The following is a 27,493-nucleotide window of genomic DNA, read 5'->3' on the forward strand; positions in this document are numbered from 1 at the left end:
CCAGGCTTTTCAGGAGGGCTGATTTTAGTGAGCTCTAAAGCAGCTGAGCACAGTGCAGAGCTCTGTGGGGTTGGTTCTGCATTCACTGTTGATATCTCAGTGTTTGGAACAGCAGGAGCTCAAATAAGCACCGCTTGAATGCGTGTGTGCCTGTGTGATCTGACGGATGGGTGCATGCGTGTGTGATGTGATAGAAGGGTGTGTACATGTCAAATGGGATGGATGGGTACAAACCTGTGAGGGCCTGGACAGGTGCATGCACGAACACATGCATGCATAATGGGATGGATGAGCTGGATAGGTGCATGCATGGAGGATAAGTGCATGCATGCATAATGGTTTAGATTGGTGTGTGCATGCGTGATAGAATAGGTGGGTAAACATGTGTAATGGGATGGAGGACTATATGGATGTCTGATAGAGAGATTCATGCATAGAGGGTGGTGTAGATGGGCACATACATGCATGCGTGATTACCTAGATGCATGCCTGTGTTATTAGATTGCTGGGTGCACATGTGATGGGATAGATGCATATGTGGATGAATGCATGATGGGACAGGTACATGAAGAGAGGATGGGTGGATGGGTGCATGCCTGCAGAACGGGTGTGTGCATACAGCATGGGATAGATGCATGTTCTGACGAGAAGCAGTAGGGTGCGTTGGTTAAAAACACTAACTGTGGAATTAGCTTGGAGTGAAATCTTGCCTCTGTTCTTTATTAACTGTGTGAGTTGGGGTAAAGTAGTTCAGTCCTTTGGGCCTCAACTTGCTCATCTGTAAAACAGTTGGACAAGATGATTTTAGCATCCCTCCCAACTCAATTCTTGTTTCTATGATGTTGGCCTTGATCATCAACAGATGCCCAGGATAGAAGCTTGGTCCTCTCCAAACCCTCCAGTTCAGCCACGAAATTTCCCCAAATTCAAAGCTCCAAAATGAATGCAATTGGGTCTGTTCACCCAAGTATGCTTGGGAGTTGCCACCTTGGAAATCAGCTTTGCCTTTGGGGTTGGGCGGCCCCACCATATCCATGCATTTGCTCCCCACCTCCCTTTCCTGGACAGGATGTCCTGACCAAGCTTCCCCCTGCCACCACTTCCAGGAAGCCTTCCCTGGTGTCCATCCCATCATTGTCCTTTCTAAGTCCCTTTGCCGTTTCTGCTTTTGCTTGTGACCTCATCTCACTGGTGCAGGGTGTTCAAGGAGTTAAGAATTGCACACATGTCCATGCTTTGGAGGACTACAGGGACCCCGCGTTTATTGCATTTCTCCTCAGTGCTACCTATGTGCCTGTAGACATGTTGCTTACATTTCTTATCAGAAACCAGCGTCTCAGGAAAGTAGAGGGCTACCCTGCTTCGGGAAAGGGAAAGCAAGCTGTGGTAGGGTTATGTGGGAGCCCAGGCTGTCTTCCTCTGATGGGCACACCCTCTCCACTGCCCCTTTGCAGAGGCACCTTGTTAGCCCTGATCAGATAAAGCCATGAAGGCAGTTAACCTTGATCTGGCTCCGGCTAAGACTCTGCACCCTTCTGAGCGGTTTGCATCCCTTATCTCATGTCATCTCACAACCTTAAAAGGGGAGCTCTAGTCTTCCTCCCATTTTACAGGTGGAGCCTGTGTGGCTCAGAGAAATTAAATAACGTGCCTTAGATCTCACAGGAAGGAAGTAGAAAAGCCAGGGTTTAAAGCCAGACAATCTAATATAGGTGCCTGCCAAACTGAAGTAGAATTCTCCAATCTGTGATTTTTAGCTGCCCTTGACTAGGTTCCTCAGTGTATATTTTTTTCTTTCTTTTCCTTCCTTCCTTTGTTTTCTTTTCTTTCTTTTTTGAGATGGTCTCACTATGTAGTCTTGACTGGTCTAGAACTCCATATGTAGCCCAGGCTGGCCTCAAACCCACAGAGATCCACCCACCTCTGCCTCTAGAGTGCTGGGATTAAAGATGTAGGCCTCTGTGTCTAGCCAGTGTGTACTTCTTAAGTATCCACTGTTTGCAGCCACTTTGACAGTGGTCAAAGGACAAGACCCACCTGCATCATTGGCTAAATTAGAAGCCCCATTGGGGTAGAACAGGCGGGGGGGGGCCCTCACTGAGACCCTCCAGTGGGCACTGCTGTAATTGTTCCCATATTCGCATAGGAGGAAACGGACTCAGAGGAGCCAATTGCCTTATCTGTGGTCATAGTGAGTTGGGGATGCTAAGATATAAGTCGGAGCAGTCTGCTTTGAAGCCCCAGCCCCAGCCCCAGCCCTTTTCTTGCTGCCTTCCAGGATGCAGTGCAGGAAATCATGGGGAAGTGGCATCTAAGCTGGTCTTGAAGCCAGGCTTCCCTGTGGAAGTGATACCTAAGTCAAGGTCCCAGGGCAAAAAAGGGAGGGCTGGCAGTGTGCACAGGGGGTGTTCCAAGCAGGGAGAACAGCAAGTGCAAAGGGCCAGAGGCAGAGAGCCTAGTCAATAATTGTGTTTTAGGTTCCTATGCTGACACTTGCAAACACATCCTTTCTGAGTGGCCAGTTTAATCTGGAAGTTTATTGAATGCCTGCTGTAGATTCTATACCAACTCAGGTCTTAAAGGCAGACCATGCATGGCCCTTGGTAGGGGAAGGGCTGATACAAAGAACATGGTGGCCACACTAGTTCCAGGATTTGAGAAATGTCAGAAGGAGTGTTTGGATGATAAAGAGAAAATAATTGGGGCTTGGGACCTGGTACATAGTAGGCTGTCACCAGGCATCATCAAAGAAGCTCAGATGTGTGTGCAGAGACTGATGCAGCAGGCAGCCAAGGCCCCCTGTGGCGTAGACTGTGGGACTGTATTGGAGTTGGTGGATCTGGCCTGCAAGGTTATATTGGGACTACTGCCAGAAAGGAACAGTAGTAGACATTTGGATAGGGGAGGGCCCAGTAGGCCAAGGATAGCCTTAGCAGGAGGGCCATCCTGATGTCCAAGGATGTACACCAAGGATGTAGCTGTGATTCCATGTACCAGGGGCAGGACCCCTGTGGCCACTTTCCGGGCCTTGGTCTCCCTTCCTGACTGTGAAGATGGATACTTCCCTCTCAGGCATTGTCATAGGGTTAAATAGAGGAACTGTGAAGGGCCCAGCTAGTAGGGGTACATAGTAGGGGCTTAGTCGCTCAGAGCTAGTACCCCCACTTAGACAATGAGGGGCAGAGCTGCAGTTCCAGGACAGCCGTCCTTCTGCTGCCAGCCCTGAATGGGGGAGGGGGTTGGAACTGTTTTGCCTTGCCACCGAAGCCGTGTTTGTGTGTGTGTGTGTGTGTGTGTGTGTGTGTGTGTGTGTATGTGTATTGTCCTAGCTATGCCCCCAGTGGCCCGTGAAGCTTCAAGATGCTAAAGGCCGCTCAGCTGGCTCTCTAGCCGCTGTGCCGTGCCAGCCCTTTCTACCCCCTTAGTGACTCCTGGCTCCAAGTGTGGCCATCTTCCTGCTGTGCAGCTTCAGGAAGGTTCTTCCCTCTCTGAGCTCACCAGGTATAATGGAATCCTCTTTTGGCCTTTGTGATCACCATCCAGGGTGTGGTGCCAGTCACCAGCACACAGTGGGCATGCTGTGAGTGGGCACTCATGCCTTCTCTCTTGCTTTAAGCTTTGATTCCCCACCTGCGGTGGGCATTGGCTCTTTTTAAGCCATCCACTCTGGGGCCAATTATAAATAGACACATAATCGCCCCTATCTATAGAGATAAAACGTATTCTTTAGAGATGAGCCATACGCCCCTCCCCTTATCGCCCCCCCCCCAACACTGGCACGCGCTCTCCGCAGTTGAGGGCGATGGAGGGATCTGGTACTCTCCCTCACCCATTCCTCCTCCCTGCTGCTCCTCCATCTCCACCCTGCAGAGGTGTGATCCGGCAGGGGCCGTGATGTCAGAGGCTCAGCTGATGTCACCGCCCCGGCCCTGTGACTTCACTTGCTTGCTTGGGCAGGAGGAGCTGGGAAGAGGCAGAGACTGAGAGGAGAAACTGCCCCCTTTCCTTTTTCTTCCCGTTTCTCGCTTTCCCTTCCTCCCTGCCTCCGCGGGGGGGTTGTTTTCCTGCCGGCCTGCGCACTGTGGGCTGTCAGGGGGTCTGGGGCAAGTGCCAGGGGAGGATGCAGCTGCAAAGGTAACGGCGTGCGCGGGGCCTCTCCCACGGTCGCGAAAGTTTGCTCTGGCGTGTGAGGCGTGCCCGCTGGGCGCTGCGCCGCGCCGGCCCCAGGCTCCCCGGAGGCGTTCAGGGGCCAGCGGGCCAGGCAGGGGCCTCCTGGGCGGCCTTCACTGCCTTGTCCCCATCAAAGGCCGCAGCTGCTCGAGTGGCGGCTGCAGCTTTGAAACTGACATAAAGAGCGATGGAGGGAGGGGAGCGCGGGGGATGCTCAGAACAGTGCCCAGGAGGGCGACCGCGAGAGGAGGGGTGGTCGTGGCTGCCGGCTGAGTACAGCCGCAGCAGCAGCAGCAGCAGCAGCAGCAGCAGCAGCAGCAGCAGCAGCAGCAGCAGGGGCGTGAAGGGCAAGGCCCTGGTCAGGGTCTTTGGGGCCAGATCCTTGTTACTGCCCCTGTCCCCTCTGGTTCAGCCGCCCTCTGTGGCCAGGAAACCAGCAGTGAGGTGCAGAAGCTTTAGGAGGGGGAAGGGGCTGGCTCCTCCCCCCCCCCCCATTATTTCCTGACACATTCTTCCACCTCTAGCAGGCCATTTGTCAGTGGTAATGCGGGACAAAGGAGGGGGCAGTGGGTGGTCTGCTGCGAGTTGGGAGATGGGCACAGAGCACAGGCCAAAGAAAAACGCCAACAATTAGGAGGCAGATCCAGAGCTTTGCTCATTCAGTCTGTCGAGGGAGCCGTCATTTTGTGTTAGCGTGTGTGTCTGAGGTGGGAGGAGGCAGAGAGGGGAGAATGACAGGAGAAGGATTATGACATTGTGTTGTCTCTGTTTGTGGTAAATGCAAATTTGGCACCAGTGGTTTCCAGGGAAAAGCAGAGGCAAGTGACCCAGGCCAAGGCCTTGGCCCAGACCCACCAAGGGAGCCAGTGGGCGGTGGTTTGGGATTTTATTTGTTCCTCCCTTTTTTTTTTTTTCTGTCTGGCGTGTGCTTCTTCCATTTATTTTACAGTGAAGAGCTGGAGATAGACAGGCCGGCATGGCGGAAAGAGTCCCCTCTTCCTAGCTTTCCAGTTCCCTCCTCATTCTGTGGGAGGCCTAGGCACCACTCCAGCCTCCAAGTCTTTGCCCCAGGTCATCTACTTTCCTCTTCTGTCCCCCACCCCAGGCCAGGGTCACGCGTGGTTCCTCCCTTAGCCTAGGTGGTCTGAGGTTTCTGAAGGCTGCTTCTGCCCACAGCTGCTTACAGAAAGTGAGCAGAGACAGCCCTGGACCAAAACTGAACGCTCCATGCCCACCCCCTGGCTGCAGTGCTGGCCTGGCCTGTCAGGGCATGTTGGCAAAATGTCCTAGGACCTTGACTCTTCTACTAGACCGTGGGGGCCTGGAGTGTGTCATTTCCTGGTCAGCAGACAGCCACAGCTCAAGGCTCTGGGCTGCCATGGGGTCCAGCTGGTACAGTGGCATGGTTACAGCAGATCATTTTGCGTGCAGCTGTAGAGAATACCTGGAACGGGTTTTACCAGGGCTGGGCTGTGCTCAGGTCCCATTGGGGCCCAAGGGTTCTCGGGCTGAGACTCTTAGATGAGAATCCTTTAGAGTGGAGGGTCAGGGAAAGGTGGCCAGAAGCGTGGACCTCTTGCTGTGCCCACATTCTGTCCTGCTTCCTTTAGGCTTGCTCCCACCCCTGGTTAAGTCCTCTGGACTCACTTTCCCCTCCAAGGCTTGGGTCCCACTCCCTCTTACAGCTTTGACCATGCCTATCGCTTGTTAGTCTTTTGGGCACAAGAGACTGAGGTGGGTGGCCTTGAGCACAGGGACTTTTAGGCAACCCTAATCAAGTTCTGCCATCTACCCAAAGCTGAGAGTGGAGACTTGTGCCTGGGCCTCAAGGTAGCAGAGTAACTTAAAAGATACCTCTTGAAGTAGGGCCATCAAGATGAAACAACTCCCCCCACTTCCGTCCTGGGTAGGGTCCAGTTCTTTTGGCAAAGCCACCCAAAGGAGAACTTTCTCTGTGGCGCTTCATAGGCCAAGACTGTAGCCTGGGCTCTGAGGGAAGACTGACTGTGAGTTGGGGCAGCAGGGGCTGAAGAACAGCTGCCCAGGTGCACAGCTTTGGACTTGCGGCTTAGCCAGCCTCATGGCCTATAGTGTTCTGGTGTCCCGTGGAACTGTGTGCCAGATAGAAAAGGAGAGTGGGGTGGGTGTGCTCTCCCCAAAGCCCAGGCATTGGGTCCACTCCAGGCTTAGGCTCCAGAGCATTATGGCCAGGGTGCTCAGAGTACCAGGCCTGGTCCTGGCTAGCCGTCTTTACCTAGATCCACAGATGGCCTGCTCACTTACAGGTGGCGTGGAAGCCTCCTCCCTCCTGGCACCCCCATTTGGACTGAGCCAGGCTGGAACGGTAACCTTTCTGGCCCTCTGTTACTTTAACACAAGATCTGGCTGTGCAAGCTTGAGCAAGCCTCAGCGCTGCAGCTTTATAAGGAAGTGCCTAGGAGCAGCGGTCACTTTCTGTAGACTTGTTACAGGGATTAAGGAGAGTGCAGGTAGAGAGCAGGTGCTCAGCTGATGGCAATTGTGGCTATTAAGGATGCCAGAAACCTGGGGATAAGACCAAAACAAGACAAATGAACAAAGCCTCCCTTTGTGCCTTGTTAGACTCAACAGGGCAATCAAGAGAGGCTTCACAGGGGAGGTGGCTTCTTAGGACTTTGAAGGGTGAGTAGAAGTCTGCCAGGCTAGCGCAGAAGAGAGTGCCTGGAGAAGGGGAAGAGAAGGGATGGAGCTTACACAGGTGAGAGGCGGGTTAGGGAAAGGAGAGCCACCCGAGAGAGGCAGCTGCTGCTTTCACAGAGGGAGCAGGGTCTAGAGGCAAGCCCAACCCGATGACAGACTGGGCAGGTTACTCATAAATCCATCGCTGAAATTCACTCTCAGATATGTTTACGTCTTAGACCACTCCCCGGGACCTTGCCAGGTCAGGCCTGTCAGGCTGCCTTGGGGTATAGGGATTTGTGGATTGTCCCACACTTGAATTTAAAGACTAGTGTGACTTTTCTTACTGTCCACTCCTCTTCTGTTTCCCACTGGGGAGTAAATGGGGGGTGGGACGGGGCATGCCCCATTCCTGGGCCAGACAGGCTACATTCTGAGCTGGAGGCAACATTTCTGAGGGAAGTGATTTGGAGAATCTGGAGGCAGGTTCCTGGAGCGGCATCTCCAGGTTGGACACTGGGGTGACCTGCAGCTTCCACAGAGGCTGGCTGGCTAACTCCCTAGCCGTAGGTTTGGTCAAAGTGGTAGCACAGAAGGTGGCTGAAGGCTCAAGGCCAAGCTGCTTGGCTTTAGTCTCTGTGTAGTCTTCAGACAGTTTGCCTGCCTTAAGTCTTGGTGTCCTGGGATAGTAGTGGTATCTGTACCACAGGGCTGTGATGGCCGTTAGGGACTTAGTTTCTCAGACCAACCATATCGCAGCTGGGCTCTCTGGGCTAGGGGCCACTTGGTAATTATTAGCTTGAAGAGAGGACAGCCCAGGAGAGAGGAGGCTCAGCACCTGGAGATCTGTGTGTCGATGGCATGGTCCCCCCAAACTTCAGTTTCCCCAGCTGTGAGTGATAATGGCAGTTACTGTAGGCTGGGCGGGAACTGTCTGATTACCTACTTTAATAGTCTCTCCCTGCCCTGAGCCCAAAGTGCAGGGGAAGAAGGCTCCACATTTCCTAGATGAGGCTGAGCCAGGGTCTCTGGTTACTGTGAGCAAGACCAGAGGGAAGTGGACTGCTAGAGTGTGAGGCCTGAGATGAGCAGGGGCCCACCCACCACTGCAAATGAGCCTCTGGTTGGACGTATGGCAGAGCCACTGATATACTGAGGGGCCTTGAGCATGGCACAGCATCATCCTGCACCTCAGTTTCCCTTTCCATGGAGGGGGGCTTAGCCTGTTTAGGTTTCCTGCTTCTCTGAGGGGCTATTTTCCTAGTGCTGATTTTCTTGGATGGTTCCCATGTAGGCAGTGCCTTGGGCAGTATCATCTGCCTACTGGCTTTTCCAGAAAGGATGTTGTTGCCTCTCTCATTCTGCCTGGCTTGCCTACTACTACTCTCCAACAGTACTGTACAGAGGTTTGGGGGAGGGGCCCAGAGGGTCTAGCAAGGGAGCAGCCTGAAGGAGGCCCTCTGAGAGAACAGGGCTGCCCAGCACCTTGGCATGTACCATGTGTGAATACATCCAGGTATTAGGTACTGTGGAGTTTGGGAGCTGGCCACAGCTGGCTCTGGGAGGTGACTGACTGCCACGGAGGATTCCAGATATCATGAGCGCTGCCTCTTCCCACCAGCACAAGCTTTAGAACCAGCCACTCTGTTCCCCTGAGTCTGTGCAGGGTAGTTGTGGTACCTCACTTGTCCAGAACAGCCTTCTGTGTGAGGCTGCTGATGAAGTTGTGTATGGGGTAGCCCTCTGCAGTGAACAGTAAAAATCTTCCTGAGAAGAAAAAGCTGAGGCCCTAGCACTTAGGGACTTCGCTCAAGGTTCTTAGACCCACCTGTTACCAAAAGAGAGGAGGGGCAGATTATAATGCTGGGAGTCCAGAGACCACTGACAACAAGTTTAGCACACACAGAATTTGGGATGAGGTTCCTACCACGCAGTTCTGCCATCTCGTGCTGCAGGGGTATACTGACAGGGTGTTTGTGAAGAAGGGGAGCTTTGCATGGCTGTGGCTCTTCAGGAACATTTGTTCCCTCTGCCCAAGGTGTTTCTGTATACATTCACACACATGGAGTTGCTTAAGTGCAGTACATAGGTTCAAATCCTGTCCTAGCCACTTGCTAGCTAGCAACCTCAGGCTATGCCCTTACCTCTGTGTTTTGCCTCTGTTTGTACCCCTGTCAGTGGGAACCAACGTTGGACCTGGCTTACAGCACTGTCGTGAGAATTCTGTGGGTTAGCACAGGACAAACGTTGAGCACGGAGGCTAGTGCATGTGAAAGCTGCAGGCATATTTTCCTTTGTTATTCTCGCAAGTCAGCTCAGAGGCCTCTGTTCACTCAGTGTTGACGGAGTGCCTGCAACATGCTAGGCTCAAGCTTCTCTCTGCCTCGGCTAAGCGGCCAGCCTTGGAGCCTGGGAGCTGAGCGTGCAGTTCTAATGCAGAGGGTTGGAGCTGCTGAGAGCTGGTGTGCTGGCTCCCACTGCTGGTGTGACTGACAACCTGATGAAATATGTCAGTTGGAAACAGTTGTGAAAGAAATGTCTGGAAAGTCTATCAGCCCTACCGGAGGACCATGGGGAGTCTGAACTGAGGCCAGGTGCTAGTCTTGGCTTTGTCATCATGACTTCCCAGGGGGCCCTCCTTTCCTCAGTTTCCTCATCTGAAATCAGAGGGATAACTGAGCTCATGTTAGAAGGTTGACTCTTTGGGATTTGCTCATGTGGAATGTGTATTGTAAGAAGCTGGTTTCTGGGCCTTTGCATGACGATGGCAGATAAATCCTGTGCAGTCTCTACGCTGATAGGCATGGACTTCAAAGCTTGCTTTGCTCTCAGGGGCTTCTGGGGTTCTGGCTTCATTGGAACCTTTGGGCTCTGTAACTTGAAAAGATTGAGGAAGGTCCCTCGGACAGCCTTGTCCCAAGGGGGGATATGTGGTCATTTAGGTCATGCAGCTGAGGTTTCTGAACAGCTCCTTGTTCCGGGCACTGGGTCAGCTAATGTGGGTGAAACTAGATGATCAGACAGGGATGGGGAACATACGCGGGGCTTCGGTTCGAGGCGGCATAGCCACGGGGCAGCGGGAAACACGGATTAGAGGGGGCATTAGCCAGGGCCTTTTGCTAAGAACCCTCGGCTCCTCCTTTTACCTTGGGATAAAGTCCCAAGCCCATGACCCACAGCTTCCTGTAGCAGCACCTCCACTTTCTGACTTGCGCTGTACTGCCTCCTCCCGCTTCCTGCTCTCTTTGCGCCATCCTACCTCAGGGCCTTTGTTCATGCAGCACCTCTCCCTGGAACTCGTCCAGCCTCAACACGAAGGCCCATGGGACCACAAGCGTGATAACAAGGACCCTTTATCCAGTGCTTGGAGTATAATACTCAGTCAGTGTTGAGTGGATGAATGAATGGTTAAGTAAGCAGCATTTGAGTAGGACCCAAAAAAGCAAGGTATAAATAATTTCAGTCTCCGAGAAGGAAGAGGAGCAGGCACCTCTGCCTCTGGGACTAGGCCAGCATAGGACAGGGACACAACTTGTTTGCCTTGGCAGACAGCGAAACAAGGGAGTGGAGGTTGGCAGTGTGAGCTAAGCCAAGAGAGGGCTTTGTCTCCTGGAGAGTGGGACTTCAGACGCCACGCCACTCAGCAGCCACGGCACCCTGTCAAGCCAGGGAGAAGCGCTCATGGGACTGCAGTGAGTTGGCGTTAGGGATGAAAGAGGCTCACAAAAAAGGCTGGAGTCAGGACTGATGGCTGGCTGGAGAATCCAGGACTCTGGCAGCTTTCTGTTCCCAAGGCATCACACATGTGCTTTGGCAGTTGTCCTTGAGAGCTATCAGGGAGATAGACACAGGGCAGTAATGAGGCTTCTCGCATGATGTTTCTTTCTGGAAGACAATTGACTTGGTGGCAGGGTAGCTAGCCCCAAGTCTCTGGAGGGGGAACTTCGGCGCCCCCGTTTTGGACCATCCTTGTTGAGAAGGCAGCACGCTATACTTGGATCCTAGTACAAGGTGAGGGAGGAGGAGGGACAGAGACACTGCCTGCCTCCATTATGTCCAGTGCCAAAGCCCCAGGGTCCTCTAGCAAGGCAGCCACTGTGGTCAAGAGCAAGGGCTTCAGGGGATGGACGTGAAGGCAGCTGCTGGGTCCACCACTTAGTAGCTGTGTGCCTTTGAGCATCTTCCTAGCAACATGGGACCTCCTCAGCAATGAACTGGGGCAACGCTCTGGCCTCATGAAGACTGCGGTTAAAGGACATATAGAGTCCCAAGCCAAAGAAACCGTGTGGCTCAGAAGCAGTGGCCAGTTATCAGGGCTGCATTTTTCTCCACCGTTTGCATTCTTAGCAGGAAACTTGGGTTTCAGGCTTAAAAATGAAGAGCATGTCAACAAAACAGGATGGAACAAAGTCTTTTCCCAGCATGCCTCAGCATGTGGCACTGCCTTCCTGTGGCGCCCAGACAATGATGTGGCTAAAAGTCTTGAGCTTTCAAGCAGAAATAATCCCAATGGAAGGAGCCTCCCATTGTTACTGTGTGATGACAGATGCGGGGCTTGGCAGCCCTACTCTTAGCCTGGCTCTGTGTTTTAGCTCAGACCCCTCCTAATTGCTCTGCCTCAGTTTCCAAACCTGCAAAAGCAAGAACAGTATCCACTTCATAGGTGGCTGTAAGGACAGAGGGAGTTAATGTTTAGACTGTGCCTCCTTCAGTGCTACAAACAGTCAGATCATTCATATTTAACTCTGAGCACTCACAGTGACTTAGTGCAAGCTCTGGAGCCAGAAGCCTGGGTACCAGTCCCAGTTCTGCCTTCTGTTGAATGCCTCATTTGGAAGTAGTTACTCACCTCTCTGGGTGCTTACTTTCTGCTCAGGATCACGATTGGTGCCTTATAAGCTTATAGCGAGGTGTGAAAAGGCATCACCCAGGGAAGGGACCCCATTCCAGGGAGACAGGAAGGACACTTGCTTCCCACGCAGCCCAAATCCCAATTACAGATGAAGAAGCTCTCACACACTGGTGAGAGCAGGCTGGCGCCCAGTTTTGTGACCTGTGTTGGTAGTGCTATGCCAGTGGCTGCCCAGGAAGCCCCCAGCCCAGAGGTGCAAAGTCAAGCTGGTGAGAGCTGGCGTCTCCCAACCTCCTTCACCTCCTGCCTTCAGGTCCTTGTTCATTTTGGGGAAACTGAGTGCTGACAGGCGTGAGTTCCCCCAGACTGTCTCCAGGGCCTCAGCACACTGGGGTGGGGGGTGGAGACTGCTGCTAAGTCCTTTGCTCTCTGTAGCCTCTTTCCCTGGTCACCTGGAGACTTTGGATCTGCTAGCTGTCTGCCCCTCTCTCCAGTAGTCGCCGAATGCTAGGAAGCGGGACAGTTAGAAGAGCAGTCTCTGGGGGCCTGGGATAATCCCAGTTCTGCCTCTTTCAAGCTGAATGCCTTAAATTCCCCAGCATCTCAGAGGCTGCACTTGTCAAGTGGGCTATGACATCAGTATCAAGCTCATCAGGTTGTCCCCAACATTAATTAGGATAAGAGAGGTCTATTTGGTTCTCTCTGCGCTGCCTCATAATTGGTGATATGCCATTTCTGTGGACACGCCCCTTTTCTTGCATAGGGTGCCAGACACCACAGGGAGGCAGGAATGTCCAGTGACAAATACAGACATACTTAAAAAATCCAGTGGGATCAGTGGGAACCATGACTTTGATCTTGGAGGGCAGAGTGTAGGGGCCAGCTGGTGAGCAGAGACCACTGTGAGACTGTAACAGCCATGTCAAACCCTTCACAAGATACAAGGCCTTGCAGGACCCCACCAGGCTCATCTCTTTCTACCGCTCTGGGCAGGGTGGCACAGGTTTCTTGTACACAGCAGGAACAGTAGTTTCCTCTATCTCCAGTTTGGGGGCATCCCTACCCCTGGCTTTACAGTTTTCCTTCACCTTGCCTGAGAAAGAACTGTTCTCGGCTTAGAGCCTCAAAGCCCACGGGCGCTCCTGTGGAATGAGGGTATTATCCAAAGCATCAAGCCATGTCTGTGTGCCCATGCATGGTCAGCATCGACACCCTTTGCCTGGGGAAATTACCTGGCTTGGGATGGGCTCAGCATGGTGTTGGGGGGGGGGAAGGGGGGGAAGGCGGGGAGTTTCCCCTCAGTCAACCACAGACTTTTGTAAGCTGCCTCCTGGAAGCCCCAGGCTTGTGAGAGAGGATCCCTGGCTTTCCCCTTGGTGTGTTAGAGTTGTTAGCAGCTGTCCCCTCCCAAGAGGAGGGGAAGTCTGGGCTGTTGAAAGATCAAGGTGAGGGCTGTTGGGTTGCTCACGGGAGTCAGCCAGTGCTGGGAAGGACACCAGCTTGCAGCTGAAGGCAGGCTCAGTTCTCACAAGTCACTAAACTGCCGAGCAGGGCCAGTCTCCTCAATCAATCCCTGCTGACAGATGGTAGCGGAATCAGTGACCTAGAGGCAGAAGGCTCCATTTGTAATCCCAGAGTGGCCCAGGTTCCTGGAGGAGGGCTGAGGAGTTTGTAATAAAAGGAGTGACACAGTGTTTCCAAACGCCGTCTCTGAGCCAGGAGAGGAGAGAAAGGATTAGTTTCGCCTCTGGAATTGATACATAGTGATTCCCTTCAGCAGGTATTTTGGAGTGGACTGAGGTAGAGCTGGGGGTGGGGGTTGGGAAGGACCAACTTGTTTACTCTCCTTTCTTTAAAAGATTACAAAGTGTAGAAGGAAATCCCAGATGGATACATTTGAGACACAGGAATACTAGAGGTTGGGGCAGGGTTGTAGTCCCAGGCTCCACAGGCTAAGTCAGGAGGAAGATCATGACCTGGAGCCATCCTGGACTACATAGTGAGACCCTGTCTCAACCAACCAACAGAACAAAAACCTTACCCTGGAGTACTGAGTTGTAGCACTTTGGGCAGTCAATTAATTTCTCTGAGCTTCATCACTCAGCTGTTGTCTTGGCCTCCTGAGTGCTGGGACTGCAGGCATGCACCAGCGTGCCTGCCAGGTAGCTAGAGTTAATTGGCTCTGGTACCTCCTGAAGTCTCCATGCAGCTGTCTTTAGATGCTCACAATACCTATGAGTGAGGTGACACCCAGAGAGATGAAATGACTTGTCCTCGGTCACACAGCACACAGCACACTATCTACTGATTCCAGTGAACACTCCTTTCCCTCGGTGTGATCCTGCGAGGGGACAGGGTAGGTCGCCAGGGGCTAAAAGGGCTCCAGCAGATCTGGCTGTAGGCGGGGCAAGTTTCCTCATAGAGGTCACCTGGACAGTGTTCGGTTAGGGGCTGAAAGAGTAGGGAGGGGGTTACCCCAGGAAAGGAGCAGGAGCAGGGACCGGCCCGGTGTTTCTCTGCACTCTTTTCCTATTGAGCTCTGTGGCATCCCCTTGGCCCCCTTGAGACAAAGTAAAACCTAGGAAAGAAGGGGCAGATGGGGGCAGGAGCACGAGGAAATGGGGATCCTTTCATGAGCTGGCTCAAGGGGCTGCGCGTGCCCTCAACACTTAGTCTTCAAGAAGGCATAGCTACATTCTCCTTTTCTTTTTTCGTTTTGGTGCAGAAAACTTTGGGTCTCTTTTGAGTCCCTCCCACCTTTCTCTCTGAAGTCCTGACACTAGCTGAAGCCAAGCTTTGGTCTCTTAAACAGGGCCTTAGTGCCTGAGAATGTGAAAATGAAACTCACTGTTAGAACAATAGGAACAGCCATAGGGCAGGGCCTGGCGGTTCCCGAAGGGTTTGGCATTTTGCCTGTGGAGAAGGAGGTGTGGGGGAACCCAATCCCCAGGAATAGTCCCTACCTGCACTGGAATCAGCCCCCACTTGGTGAGATGGGACCGCAGCCCGGACAAATCATTGCCCTCACTACAGCTTCCTGCCAGAAGCACTTCAGGCCCTGCCTGGGATCCCCAGACCCTCTGTGGGTGGCCTGAGGCAAGTGAAGGCATTAACTAACGTGACAAGGTAGAATGAAAGGTCAAAGGGTAAAAGGCAGGCCTCGGGGATCTGTAGACCTAGACATATGAGAGCTGGTCCCCCAGACCACAGCTGACTCCTGTTCCGCCTCTCATCTCACACCCAAAGCATGTTTTTTGGATCCCAGTTTACTCTCAATGGGTTGCTTTAGGAGAAGCCACACGTTCCCCCAATATAAACGGGGTGCAGGCTCAATTTAGAATCAGTAGTTTTAGGGACACCTAATCCAAACTCTCCTTCCTCTTGTATCTTTTGGGAAACTGAGGCTGAAAGTGGCGAGTCTGTGGGTGTGCCAGAAGCAGAGTGCAAACATACGCAAGTCACCCTAGCCTCACTAGCCTCACTTTGATAGGGGTGGGTGGGTGGGTGGGGCGTGGGGTGGGGAGTGGGGGGGTGTGGGGGTGTGGGGGTGGCGCAGGTCGTACCACCATCTAAGGCAGGGAGCTTCCTACCTGTGGGCTTCGCCCCCTTTAATTGTGAACAACTTTTATGGCCATTAAAAAACACAGGTATTTTTACATTTTTGTTCATAAGTAGCAACGAAATAACTTTATGGTTGGGGGTCACGACATGAGGAACTGTATTAAAGGGTTGGAGCATTAGGAAGGTGGAGAAGCCCTGTCTATGGGACGGTGGCTCCACACGAGACTTTCTTGAGGAAAATGAAATTTAGCCCTTTGCTCTGTAAGGACATGCGGAATACAAGGGAAGGCTGGTTAGGGCCTCAGGCATAGCCCTGGACATCTCTTCAGTTCTGGTCCTGCCATCCCAGAGGGCAGAATCTCAGCTCCATTGCAGACTACTGGCATGGAAGTCTCTATTTCACATGAGAGGTGGGCTGGCTTCCTTTTATGATGGGGAAATTGAGTCTCAGAGACTAAATTGTTTATTCAGGTACACCCACCTAACACCATGGGTAGAGACAGCAGGCAGGCGCACACACCAGTGTGTGACCCACTTGGGCTCCTGCGGACTTGAAGAAAGTCCAGGAGCCAGCCTGGTAAGGGCTCAGCTAACTATACAAATTACCACGGGCTGCCCAAGGCGCGACTCCAACTTTGGAGGCTCAGGGAGCACTCCAGAAATCCCAGTGCAAGGTTCTGTGCCAGCAACTCCCCCCAGAAAGTTGTTTTGAGGGTCCCGCACAAGGTAGCCTCAAGCGGAGGGCTGGAGTAACACCGGGCGCGTGGTCCCCGACCGCCGAGTGGGGTCTCCTCGACGCTGCCGCACGCGGGTGGGCACGCGCGCCGCCCCGCCCCCAGCCCCGCCCCCTCCGCCCGCCCCGCCCCACCGCGCGCCCTCCCGCCCGCCCGCGCGCCGGGGCCCGGAGCCGCCTCATTGGCCGCGCGCCGTCACCTGACTCTCTGTTATTTCCTGTGTGTTGGGAGAATGGAGAGAAAAAACCCGGAGCCGAGCCGCCTTCGGCCCCTGCGAGGCGGCCACGGCCTCAGCCGGGGGAGCCCTCCCTGAGGCGTGCCAGAGCGGGGAGTGAGCAAGCCAGCGCGCGGGCCGGAGCGAGCCTCTAGGGGCCGCGGCCCCGGCCCGCCCCGCCGTCGGCCTGGGCGTCCGCGCTGGAGGCGGTGGAGGCGCCCCCACCCCCACCCCGCGCCGCGCCGCCGCCCCCTCCCCTCCCAGCGCCGGCGGAGGCCGAGGGACGGGCCGGGGGGCTCCTGCAGGTAACCGCCGCGGGGCCTGAGGAAAGGGGCAGCCCTGAGGGGCAGGGAGCGGCCCGCGCCGCGCACCCCGGCTGCGGGGAGTACAGGTCGTGGCCCGGCCCGCCCTGCGAGTGCCGAGCCCCGGGAGTCGCTGAGGGGGCTGAGGGGGACCGGCGTGGGCTGCTGAGGGGTCAACGGCCGGGCCGGGCGTCAGGGCTGAGGGGGCCGGGGAGCTCTCGGGCTGCGGGCGGAGATACCTGCTCGCTGCGGCCTGAGTTGCAGAGAGGGGGTCCGCGCTCCTGGCAGCCAGCCCCGCGGGGACCGGCGTCGCTGGCCTCTTCGCTGCGGGCAGGAGGCGAGGCACGCGCGGCGGAGGGCCGGGCTCGGAGCGGGCCGGGGAGGGGCCGCGCAGGGGCCGGTGGACTAGCCGCGCGAACACCTGAGGCCATGTGGATGCGGCTGCCGGTCGCCTGCTGGCGGCCCAGGGCAGGTACCCGGCGGCGGGGCTGGAGCTCGGGGCGCAGGATACACTTCCTGTGTGGGGCGCTTTCTCCTCCCCCGCCGTGGTGAGCAGGGCTGGGTGTGGGGTCCCGCGGAGTCCTGGAAGGAGCCCTTCTCGGGGGGGGGGGGTCGAGAGTGGGAGGGAGAAGCTCTGAGTCTCTCTTCCCTGTTTTCACGGAAAAGTGGTGGTTTTAAATGAGAGTTTGCTATCCGGTCTGCGGCGGGAGGTGGGATGTCTTGAGTGCGCCGGGATGGGAGTGGAATTTAGTGTTGGGGGGTTGATGGAGCTGAAGATTGCTCCACGGTTTGTGGGTGCGGATGCCAGTGTTGCTTGCCTATCTGTACGCAACTCCCTGGGGACGAATCAGAGTTGGGTTCCTCCCTGAGCCCTGCGTTCTCCCTCCAGAGATTAGACGACTCTAGTAAATGCTATAAAATGGATGGAATTTTTGAGCTATTATCTAACAGGCTGATCTTTGAATGATAATTGGACCCTTATGCTAACAGCCTTAGTGAAGAGTTTTATAAAACGTTTTACACGGGGTGGCATTGGCGGCTGGGGGAACTGCACTAAATTCCGATCTAGGAGGCCAGGAATGTACTTCCAACTTGGCCACCAAATAAACTGTAGCCCTGGGCAAATTACCTACCCTCTCAGTGCCTCAATTACACTTCTGTTAAAGACTCCCTCGCAGGCCAGACATTTCGAAGATTTATTTGAGTTTGGTTTGGTGATTCTCCCACTCCTTTTTTCATGCTCTCATTTTGACCATAGTAACTTTCCTGAGAAATGTAAGATGTGCCTTACTAGACTGAAAAGTAACTTGGTCAGTTTTTCCTCAAATTCCCAGTGCTGCTCTGTGTTTTTGGAGAGAAAATGCACACTATTAATAGCAATCTAGCCTTTGTTGAATGCACATTATATTTTTTTTCTTTGTTGTAGAGTTTTCAGAAAAACATTGGCCAATTGGGAAATGTGGATGAGATGATTGGGTCTGTTTTTGTCAAAAACCCTTTCTGTGTTGGGAAGGGATGCTATTTCAAGTTCTTTTAGGTGGCACTGGCTAACATGAAATTTCCAACTTGGATCTTGGAGAAGGGATGAAGTAGGATTTCACGAGGTGATGGTATAGGCTAGCAGAATTAACATCCACCTCAGGATGCAGTAATTATTTGCATCCCTGGTTTATTCCTTAGTGGTAGCAGGATGCTTCCTGGCAGATGCTGAAAAACCTGAATTAATGTCACTGATTTTTCTGGTGTGTGAGGGCCGTGGGCCATATGCTTTTGAATGTTAAGTACTTCTAGACCAACCTCAGATTTTGCTCTTGTCTTAGACTTTTAGTATTATAATATTTGAGGGACATATGCTTAATGTGTCGTCCTGTGCCTTTATTATTTTTGGCTATGTATCCTGACTGGCCTTGAACTTCCAGTGATCTGTCTTCTCGATTATATTCACCTGGAATTATAGGTCTGTGTACACCACACCCAGTTCACTACGTCTTTCTTAGATAATCTTTTTATTTGGTCTGCATAGTTTAAAAATGGTCTTAACATGGATGGGGAATGGGCTCATAATGTCAATCTTGTGTATGTGTTAATAGAGGTTTTCTTTTATGGTAACATCAGGCTTATCAGTGAGACACTTTATGACTACACAGATGAATTATTTGGAATTTTCCAAAATACAAAATTCTATTAGGACTTGAATTATGACTTCGTATTCAGTATATTTAAAAAAGCTCCAGTTATGCAAATTGGAAGCTCCTATCACACTCAAGTATACATTAATTATGCCTGTTTTATAGCTTATGAAGAAAAATTACTATAAAACATTAGGGTGTGTGTGTGTGAGAGAGGGAGAGACAGAAACAGAGGAAGATAGATCTTTGGTAAGGTAGTGACTTGCCTTTTTTGGTATTAAAATATTTTAGCAGAGTAGTTTTTCTTAACTATTGTAAAATGAAGTGGTATGTTGCTGAAGTGATCTGTTTTGATCAAGAAGTTAGAATTGGCTTTTATTAGAGTTTACTTTTTCTTAGAGATAGGAAAGGATGCTAACATTTGCATTGAAAACACTCGTCGACTCTGGCCAAAGAATTCTAAACTGTCTTAAAATGTCTTCCCAGTAGACCTAAGAGGTCATCGTTGCTTCTCCTCAGAGTACATAGAGCTAGTGAGATGTGGGGCTTGGATATAATTCCTCTACTAGTCCCAAAACTTGTTACTGGGTTCCTTTTAACTTAGTGCCTGGTCAATGTGCAGATCAGCTAGTAATATATGTGGCCCTAAAATACATGTCTTCCTGTACTACCGGCTCTTAAAAACCAAACCAAACCAACCAACCAAACAACAACAACAACAACAAACCCTGCTACAACAAATAGCAACAGCAACACTGGTGAATATTAAATCTGGACCTGGGTGAAATAGTGGAAAGTGGGTTCCCACTTTGCGACCCTTGAGAGTTTTTGAACTTTCAGTTTACTCATACTTGGCCAATTTTGCTGGTGTGCCTAAGATTTAATTTGTAAGAGGTTTCTTTTTCTTACCTAGTTCTGCCATTCTGCCTTGAGCTGAAAGCATTTATCAGCTGGAAGAGCTAGACAATACATAAAAATAAAAGGCTGTCTTGTTGCCTGTGTTACTGGTTTACAGCATACAGGAACCATGTCGTGATTGCTTTCACTTTGGCCAAGTGAGACTTTGTTGACATACATTTATGAAAAACAGAACTTTTCTCAGTGTGCCTTAAGTATTACTTCCTCTTGGGGATAGTATTTTTAGTTTTAGGCCCTTGAAAGTCTTGCAGAGGTGATACTGGGGATTGAGAACAGAATCTCAGTTGTGCTAGGTAGATACTCTGCCACTGAGCTACATCCCTAAGCTTCTCGAAAATCTTGTCATGACTGTGGTACTCAGAGTATAGGTGAAAAGATGGTCATGTTGACAGTTTTCTCTATTAGGCCATGCTTGCTTTGAGGTAATGCACAGGACTAGCAGGAAGCTACATAACAGTAGTTGTTGGTATAATTGTGGCCTCATCTTTATGGATTTAAGAACACAGAGCTGGGTGTAGGGGTACATGCGTTTAGTCCCAGCACTGCCAGGCAGCCAGGTCACTATGACTTTGAGGCTTGCCTGATTACATAGTGTTCCAGGCTGGCAAAGGCTATATAGTGAGACCCTGTCTCAAAAACAACCAACCAACCCCCCAAACCCACCACCACCACCAAACAACAACAAAACAATAGCCCCTCCCCCCAAAAAAACAACCCCTCAAAACCAGAAGATTGAGAACATACTAGCTACTAGGAAAACTACTCCTGTTGAAAGCTGTTCTGTAGGCTTTGGGCACTTGGCTGTCGGAACATATGAAGATGGCTTTTTTGTTTGAACATCACATCCCTGAATGTTGGGTAAGATCCTCTCGTACATGTCTTGTGATTTGCATTAGCCAGGTGTTCGTGGGCTGCTCTAAAGCATGGAAGATGCAGTGGTAGGCCAGCTAGAGAAGGAGACACTGAAAACAATGTAAATAAATAAGAATGTCATGTGGTAATAGCTACACAGAGAATAAAACAGTATAGGTGGATGTGTTGGCGCCTGCCTATAATCTTCACACTCATGAAGCAAAAGCAGGATTGTGAGTTTAAGGCCAGCTAGAGCTACATAGTGAGCAAGCCTATCTGGAAAAAAAAGGAAAGAAGCTCAATGTGGTAGTGACTTAGAATGCTTTCAAAGATGGTCCCTGTTTTTGTAGACATTCTGTCAGCCGGGTAGTCAGATTTAATCTATAGGACAAGCAAAAAGTAATGTTAAGTAATTTACTTTGGCCACTATTAGGAAGTGATGTTCCCTTCTCATAGTTGGCTACCCCCACTAAATAGTGTGCTTTCTGCAACAAATATGTTTTCCTCTCCTTTATACAAAATAGCACACAGAACCTGTTCCCCATTTATCTGGCCAGCCACAGCAGTTAATCCAGGAAATACCCAGGGAGGTAGTTAGTGCCCCTGCTCTTCTCAAGAAACCCTACCTTTTCTCCCCTTGTAGCCCAGGCTGGCTCATCCTTACTGTGTAGGTGAGGATGACCCTGAACCCCTGATCCTCCTGCTTCCACCTCCCAAGTGCTAGAATCAGACATGTGCTACAGCAGTTTACAAGAGCCCTGCTTTTATCAAGCCCAGTGAATATTCTTCAGGCTTCCAAAGTAATGGTTCATACTTTTAGTCATAGAAGCAAAACCAGGCCTGTCCTGTAACTGAAGTGTAAAGTTAAAAGAACGCAGGACTACTGGGACCTTAACTGTTCTGTATCCTAAAGCTCAACTTTAGCCACACATCAAAAGTTATTCCTAGGCTGGAGAGATGGCTCAGCGGTTAAGAGCACTGAGTGCTGCTCCAGAGGTCTTGAGTTCAATTCCCAGCAACCACATGGTGGCTCACAACCATCTATAATGTGGTCTGATGCCCTCTACTGGCCTGCAAGTGTATGTGCAGACAGAGCACTGTATATATAATAATAATAAATAAATCTTAAAAAAAAAAGTTGTCCCCACATCTAAAAGGCCTCACTCTAACCAAACAGTTGAAGATAAATATAACTAAGGGAACATTTCTCCACGTTATACATTGTGGACCAAGACATAATCAGGATGAGAAGCCAGCCATGGGGCCTAATAAGCCAATATTGTTCATCTTTGTGAAAAGTAACAGTAACATAGTCTTTGTCTACACTGCTTTATGTTGACATGTTCCTCCAGAGTGGAGCTCCATGAAGTTTTTTGTTTGTTTGGAAACCAATTCTCTTTGTGGCCATGGCCAACCAGGACTACACAGACCAGGCTGCCAGAACTCAACAGAAATTCACTTGCTTCTGCCTCCTGAGTGCAGGTTAGAAGGCATGCATGCCCCATCACACACACTCTGGTGATTTTTAAAAATTGGGGTACATTTAAAACTTAGAAGAGTATATGTGATATGTATGTATATATGTGTGTGTGGAGGTGCACATGCACATGTCTGTGGAGAACAGCTATGTGCTGAGTTTTGTTATGAGAGCTGGGGTCAGAGTCATGTCTCATGCTTACATGGGCAGCCTTTGACTGTGTCAGTCAGTGTAGAGTCACCATTCTGTCAGTTTTTCTTGAGCTGTAAAATCAAAAGGTTAAATTAGATTGTTTCTTTTCTAAAAGATTGTATTACTTATTTGTATGTGTGGTGTGGGTGCCTGTGGGGGCTGGAAGAGGGTGCTGGATCCCCAGAGCTGGAGTTGCAGTAGTTGTGAGCTGCCTGTTATGGGTGTTGAGGACCCAGTTCAGGTCCTAAGGAAGAGCAGTGTGCGCTCCTAACTGTTGAGTCATCTCTCCAGTCCCCCAGCGATTATTTTGCTTTTGAGGGGGGTTCTTCTGGTTCTAAAATTCTGTAGTCAATAGATTTTGAAAAGGAAAGCAAAAGTCAGGCTAGACACTAGTTAACAGGTAGAGATGGTGAGTCTCCTAGCTTTAACTAGCCTGTTTCACTTCTCACCCACTGTCAGAGCCTCTTACAGCTGCCCTTACTTCTCTCACATCCTTCTACCCCAGTTCCACTCAGTTGGGACCCCCTACTTGAAGCGATAACTAGTGAGGCACCTACCACACACACAGAAGTCACTAGTGTTTATCACCTCTATTTGAAGCTAACTATGAACATACAGAAGGATGTTTCCTGCAATAAGACATCTGCCTCACTCTTGTACCCCAGGCTGTCCTTGAGTTTAATCTGAATGCTAGGTTTATAGGAGTAATCTACCACACACTTAGACCTATGCAGTCTTTATTAAATAAACAATTAGGCCTTTTCCCTTTTTGAAGTCTTTAGAAGGCACCATGAATTACCTCATTAAAGTTTGTTTGCATGAAAACAAAAAGACACAATCATTCTGCTTTCAGAATTTGGATTAACTTTTCTATAGGTCTTCCTACGGCCCAGTGATATTAGTACCTTTCTAGTTTCTTTCTCTTTATTTCTTACTTTTTTTCTTTTACTTTTTGGTTTTTTGAGACAGTTTCTCTGTGTAGCCTTGCCTGTCCTGGACTCATTTTGTAGACCAGGCTGGCCTTGAACTCACACTGATGCCTGTGTCTGCCTTCCAAGTGCTGGGATTAAAGACATGTGCTGCCAAGCTGGGTTCCTTTTCCAGGTTCTTAAGTCACAGTCTTATCACTGATAATTCATCACCAATTTCCATTATATGACTTTCTTTTTAAAAACCTTTTTAAATTTAATTTTTAATTTTAATTTTTAATTTTAAATTTTAAATTTTAAATTTAAATTTAATTTTATGTGTATGGGTGTTTTTTCCCAGCATGTATGTCTGTGTACCAAGTCAGTGCCTGGTGCTTGTAGAAGCCAGAAGACAGCATCAGATTGTCTGGAATGAGTGTTTACAGACAGTTGTGGGCTGACTCTGAGCTCTGGGAATCTTAACTCAGGTCTCCTGGAGGAGCAGCCAATTCTCTCAACTGTGGAGTCATTTCTTCAGCTTAGTAATATAACTCCAGCAGTGATAACTTCTTTCATCCTACTCCCACTGCCCCCAGTGCCATACTCATACTCAGTGGAACATTAGCCTTTTAACAAGGCCTCATATTTCTACTCCCATCTCCCCTCGATCCCACCTTGCCCAGAGAATAAGTCTCCCCCCTTTCCTGATTAGAGTATTTTAATGGTTTCCCAAAAGCACACTGTAGAGAAACCAGACTCCTGCCTTTCTCCACCTACGCCTGACTGCTTGTTTTGGACACTTTTGCTGCTTCCAGTAACATTCACTCTTCAGTTCCTTGAAGATGCTACTTCTTCTAGACCAGAACACTGACTAACCCTAGCCTTTTTTCATCCTTCATGGTGTTTTATGGAATGAATATATACCGGAAGATAAGCAGTAAGAAGAAAAAGTGTTCTTGGTGTGCATCTACAAAATTCTTTAAATAGTAGAAGTGTGTTTGGAGAGCTTAAAGAATGCTAGTTTGTTTGTAGCATAGGCAGAGTTTCTCAAACAGCACTATCTAGGAGTCTGATACACTCTTGGTGGGTGTGTAAAATGATATAACCACTTCGGAAAACTTAGGAAATTCCTAGAAAGTTGAACATAAATATTTTGTGACCAGACACTTTCATTTTTAGGTATTTACTCAGAAGGAACAAAAATTTCCACAACTAAGCTACATGCAAGAATGCTTATAGCAGTTATTTTCTCATAATAATCAAATCCTGGAAACAGTTCAGATGTCTGTCCATCATCAAGATAAACAAACTAGCATATGCATATAATGGAAGGGCTGCTCAATAATAAAAAGGAACAAACCACAGGTTCTGTAATAAAGCTGAGTCACAGATATGCTGAGTTGAGAGAAAATGGATCATCGTATTTATAAGCTAAAACTAACCCATGATATTAGTAGTTTGTAGTCAGAGTTTTGATTTCTTTAAAAACTAGTTTTTGTTTTAATCCGAGGTGTAGGATAAGAAGCTACTTCACAGCAGCTGATTAAGATTTGCCTAGTAAACTAGCAGGGATGTGATCTCTGCCAGTTACAGATAGTTTAATTCTGGGGAATCTGGAGAGGGTATAAATGGGAGAGCCCTGAGAGGGCCGGTGGTGGCTGCTAATCTCTCTGTTGCTGACCTTACCCCTACCCCCAACACAGCTGCTTGGTTTGTTATTGCTGGTTTGCTGAACTGTTGGAGATTCTGGTGATGAAGACTGGACTTGCCTGAAGGAGCTTTTAATTCCCTAATCAATAAGAAGTAGCCTTTCTCCTATCTAGTGTTGGGGGATTGGAAGGGATTAGGGAGATTGAGGTATAGGAACCCAATAAGACAAATTTTAAAAAAATAATGCCAACAAGAATTGGATTGATAATACTTTTTGTTGTTTGTTTTTGTTTTTTGTTTTTTGAAGGTCTCATGTAGCCCAAGCTGGCCTCAAACTTGGTATGTGGCTGAGGGTGACTTTGAACTTCTGATCTTTCTGCTACCGCCTCCCAAATGCTTGGATTACATGTCTTTGTCACCGTGTCTGGCTTCTATTCCCACCTTGGGTGGATGAGGATTCTAGAGCAGTGGTTCTCAACCGGCCTAATTCTGCCACCCTTTAATACTAAGACAGTTCCTCATGTTGTGGTGGCCCTCAACCATAACATTATTTCAATTGCTACTACATAACTAATTATGCAACTGTTATGATATACACAATATCTGCTATGTACCCCCCAGGGGGTTGAGACTCACAAGTTGAGAACCTATTCTAGAGGTCTGGGTCTTGATAGACAACCAAACCTGATTAGATCCTGTGTTGTCTATAAGAAAATTTTATTAAAAGTAAATTATATCTGAAAACAATTTAGGAATTAAATTAGATTGCAGGCTGGGTGGTGGTGCACATATCTTTATTTTACTCCCAGCACTCAGGAGGCAGAGGCAAATGGATCGCCAGCCTTGTCTACAGAGCTAGTTCCAGGACAGCCAGGGCTACACAAAGAAACCCTGTCTTGAAAAATCAAAAAAAACTAGCCAGGTGGTGGTGGTGGCGCACGCCTTTAATCCCAGCACTCGAGAGGCAGAGGCAGGTGGATCTCTGTGAGTTCGAGGCCAGCCTGGTCCACAAAGCGAGTCCAGGAGAGCCAAGGCTACACACAGAAACCCTGTCTCGGAAAAAAAGAAAGAAAGAAAGAAAAGAAAAACAAAAAAAATCCCAAACCAGCTCTCCCCCCCACCCCGAAAAAAATTAGATTCCAGAATTCATTCTGAGTCTATCTAATACTTGAAGCAGCATCTCTCTCTTATCTGAACTATTTTATTTTTCATTGGTTTTCCTTCTACTTTTGCCCTCTTCTCACATTGCTTTTTTCTAATACCGATGGTTTTTAAAAAGTCAGGCAGGCATTTGGGAGGCAGAAGGTAGGTAGGTCGCTGTTAGTGTGAGGCCAGCCTGATCTACATAGTGAGTTCCAGGTCCATCAAGGCTACACAGTGAAACTCTCAAAAACCAAAGCAGGCACTGTAGTTCACACTAATCTCAGTGCTGAGGGGATAGGAGGATATCTGGCTTTATTAGACAGCCAATTTAACTGAATCAGTAAGTTTGGTAAAAGACCCTATCTCAAAAAATAAGGTGGAGAACAATTGAGGAAAACACCAAGTATCATTTTCTGGCCTCCAGGTGTCCACATGTACACATATCCAGCAAAACAAAACATGAGTTGGGGTCTGGAGAGGCGGTTCAGTTGATAAAGTACTTGCCTCACAAATGGGGACCTGAGTTTGAATGCCCAAAAGCTGACTTGCTGGCCAGCTAGCTTATTCTGCTTGGCAAAGATTCAGGCCGGTGCTTTGGCAATGAAAGTGCTGTTCTGCCTATGACTTGCTCTGTTGTGACTTATCCTCAACCTGTCTTCATCCATGGTCAGTGTATGTCATAGGTTATGTAATATGAAATGTGTTTACTTCTCCACAAGTTTTTCCTTTGGCCAAGATGCCGTGTAAGGCTTTTTGCCTTTATTTCTCTTCACATAGGTATTAATGTTGAATTTAAGTTCATTTTAGAAAATTTACAAGGTGCAAGGTGCTTCTATGGCTAAAATTAAGAACAGAGAAAATGTCAGAGGAGGAAATATGACCTGAGTTAATTTGGCCTGATAGGAACGAGATAATGAAAATCTTGGGTCTAGGGTATGTGGAAGAGCGTGGCCTGCTGTTCCTCATTCTGAAAAAGCAACTGCAGAAAGGCCCAGAAGGAACATTGGTTTAGGTGAAGAACTGAAGAATTCCATGCCCTGTGGGGAAAGCTGGGGATTTCTGGAGAACTTCAGAGCAGTAGCACTCTCTTTTGTGTTTAGTAATTATTATCCTATTGGAGGTCAGTTTGGGGAATATGTTCTTAAGAACAGAATGACTCCTCCAGCCTCTCAGACTTAGCAGGGAAGCCAACCGAAACAGTTTATAACTACATGCACATGTGTCAACAGAAATGAAAAAGTACATGCTGTTGGAGTTAGTGTTACCCCTACCCAGTGCAGTGAGTTTAAACCTGACAGAGGGTGCTGAGGGTGCAGCTCAGTGGTAAAGTGTTGCCTTAACATACACAAGGTCCTGAGTGCATCTCTAACACTGCAAGAATTAATATAATGGCAATAGATTTTCTTATTTTGATTGAAAAAGTATTTTGTGGAAGTAGAATTGAGTTTTAGTACATTCCATAGGAGAAATTTGAGTATGAATGAAAGGCATTATAGCTGGTATCATTTATTAAGTGTTTCTGTGGAAATAAAAAATTTCAGCGTGTGCTGAAAGTTGACTTTCTCTAAAGATAAGGGACACAGATAACGGAATGAGCTACATCTCAGAAAAATATTTTACTTCAGCCAAGATTGCTAAGTAGATTCCATTCTATGCATAAGAAATGTCAAAATAAAATATCTTTTTCCTAGAGTTCAGTATCTGCAGGAGAGTCATTTGTAAAGTTTACAAGG

At 49.4% G+C, this 27,493-nt stretch overlaps 1 protein-coding gene and 1 long non-coding RNA gene across 3 annotated transcripts in view; one reads left to right on the forward strand and one right to left on the reverse strand.

Annotated features, from left to right (window-relative positions):
- Positions 1–9,070: 9,070 nt before the first annotated feature.
- LOC311578557 lies at positions 9,071–16,961 on the reverse strand. Its single transcript, XR_014772893.1, has 3 exons — positions 16,731–16,961; positions 13,722–13,912; positions 9,071–13,390 (listed from the first exon to the last, which is right to left on the reverse strand). It is a non-coding gene; the product is annotated as an uncharacterized lncRNA (long non-coding RNA).
- TCF20 (transcription factor 20) overlaps positions 16,173–27,493 on the forward strand; it is an 83,218-nt gene continuing 71,897 nt past the window's right edge. For both annotated transcript variants that reach the window (XM_084748321.1, XM_084748320.1), the window contains exon 1: positions 16,173–16,494. The gene's annotated coding sequence lies outside the window, so the exon portion shown is untranslated. The remainder of the gene's footprint in view (positions 16,495–27,493) is intronic.

The sequence above is a fragment of the Acomys minous genome (genome assembly GCF_964271855.1).
Source record: "Acomys minous genome assembly, chromosome: 12".
NCBI lineage: Eukaryota > Metazoa > Chordata > Mammalia > Rodentia > Muridae > Acomys > Acomys minous.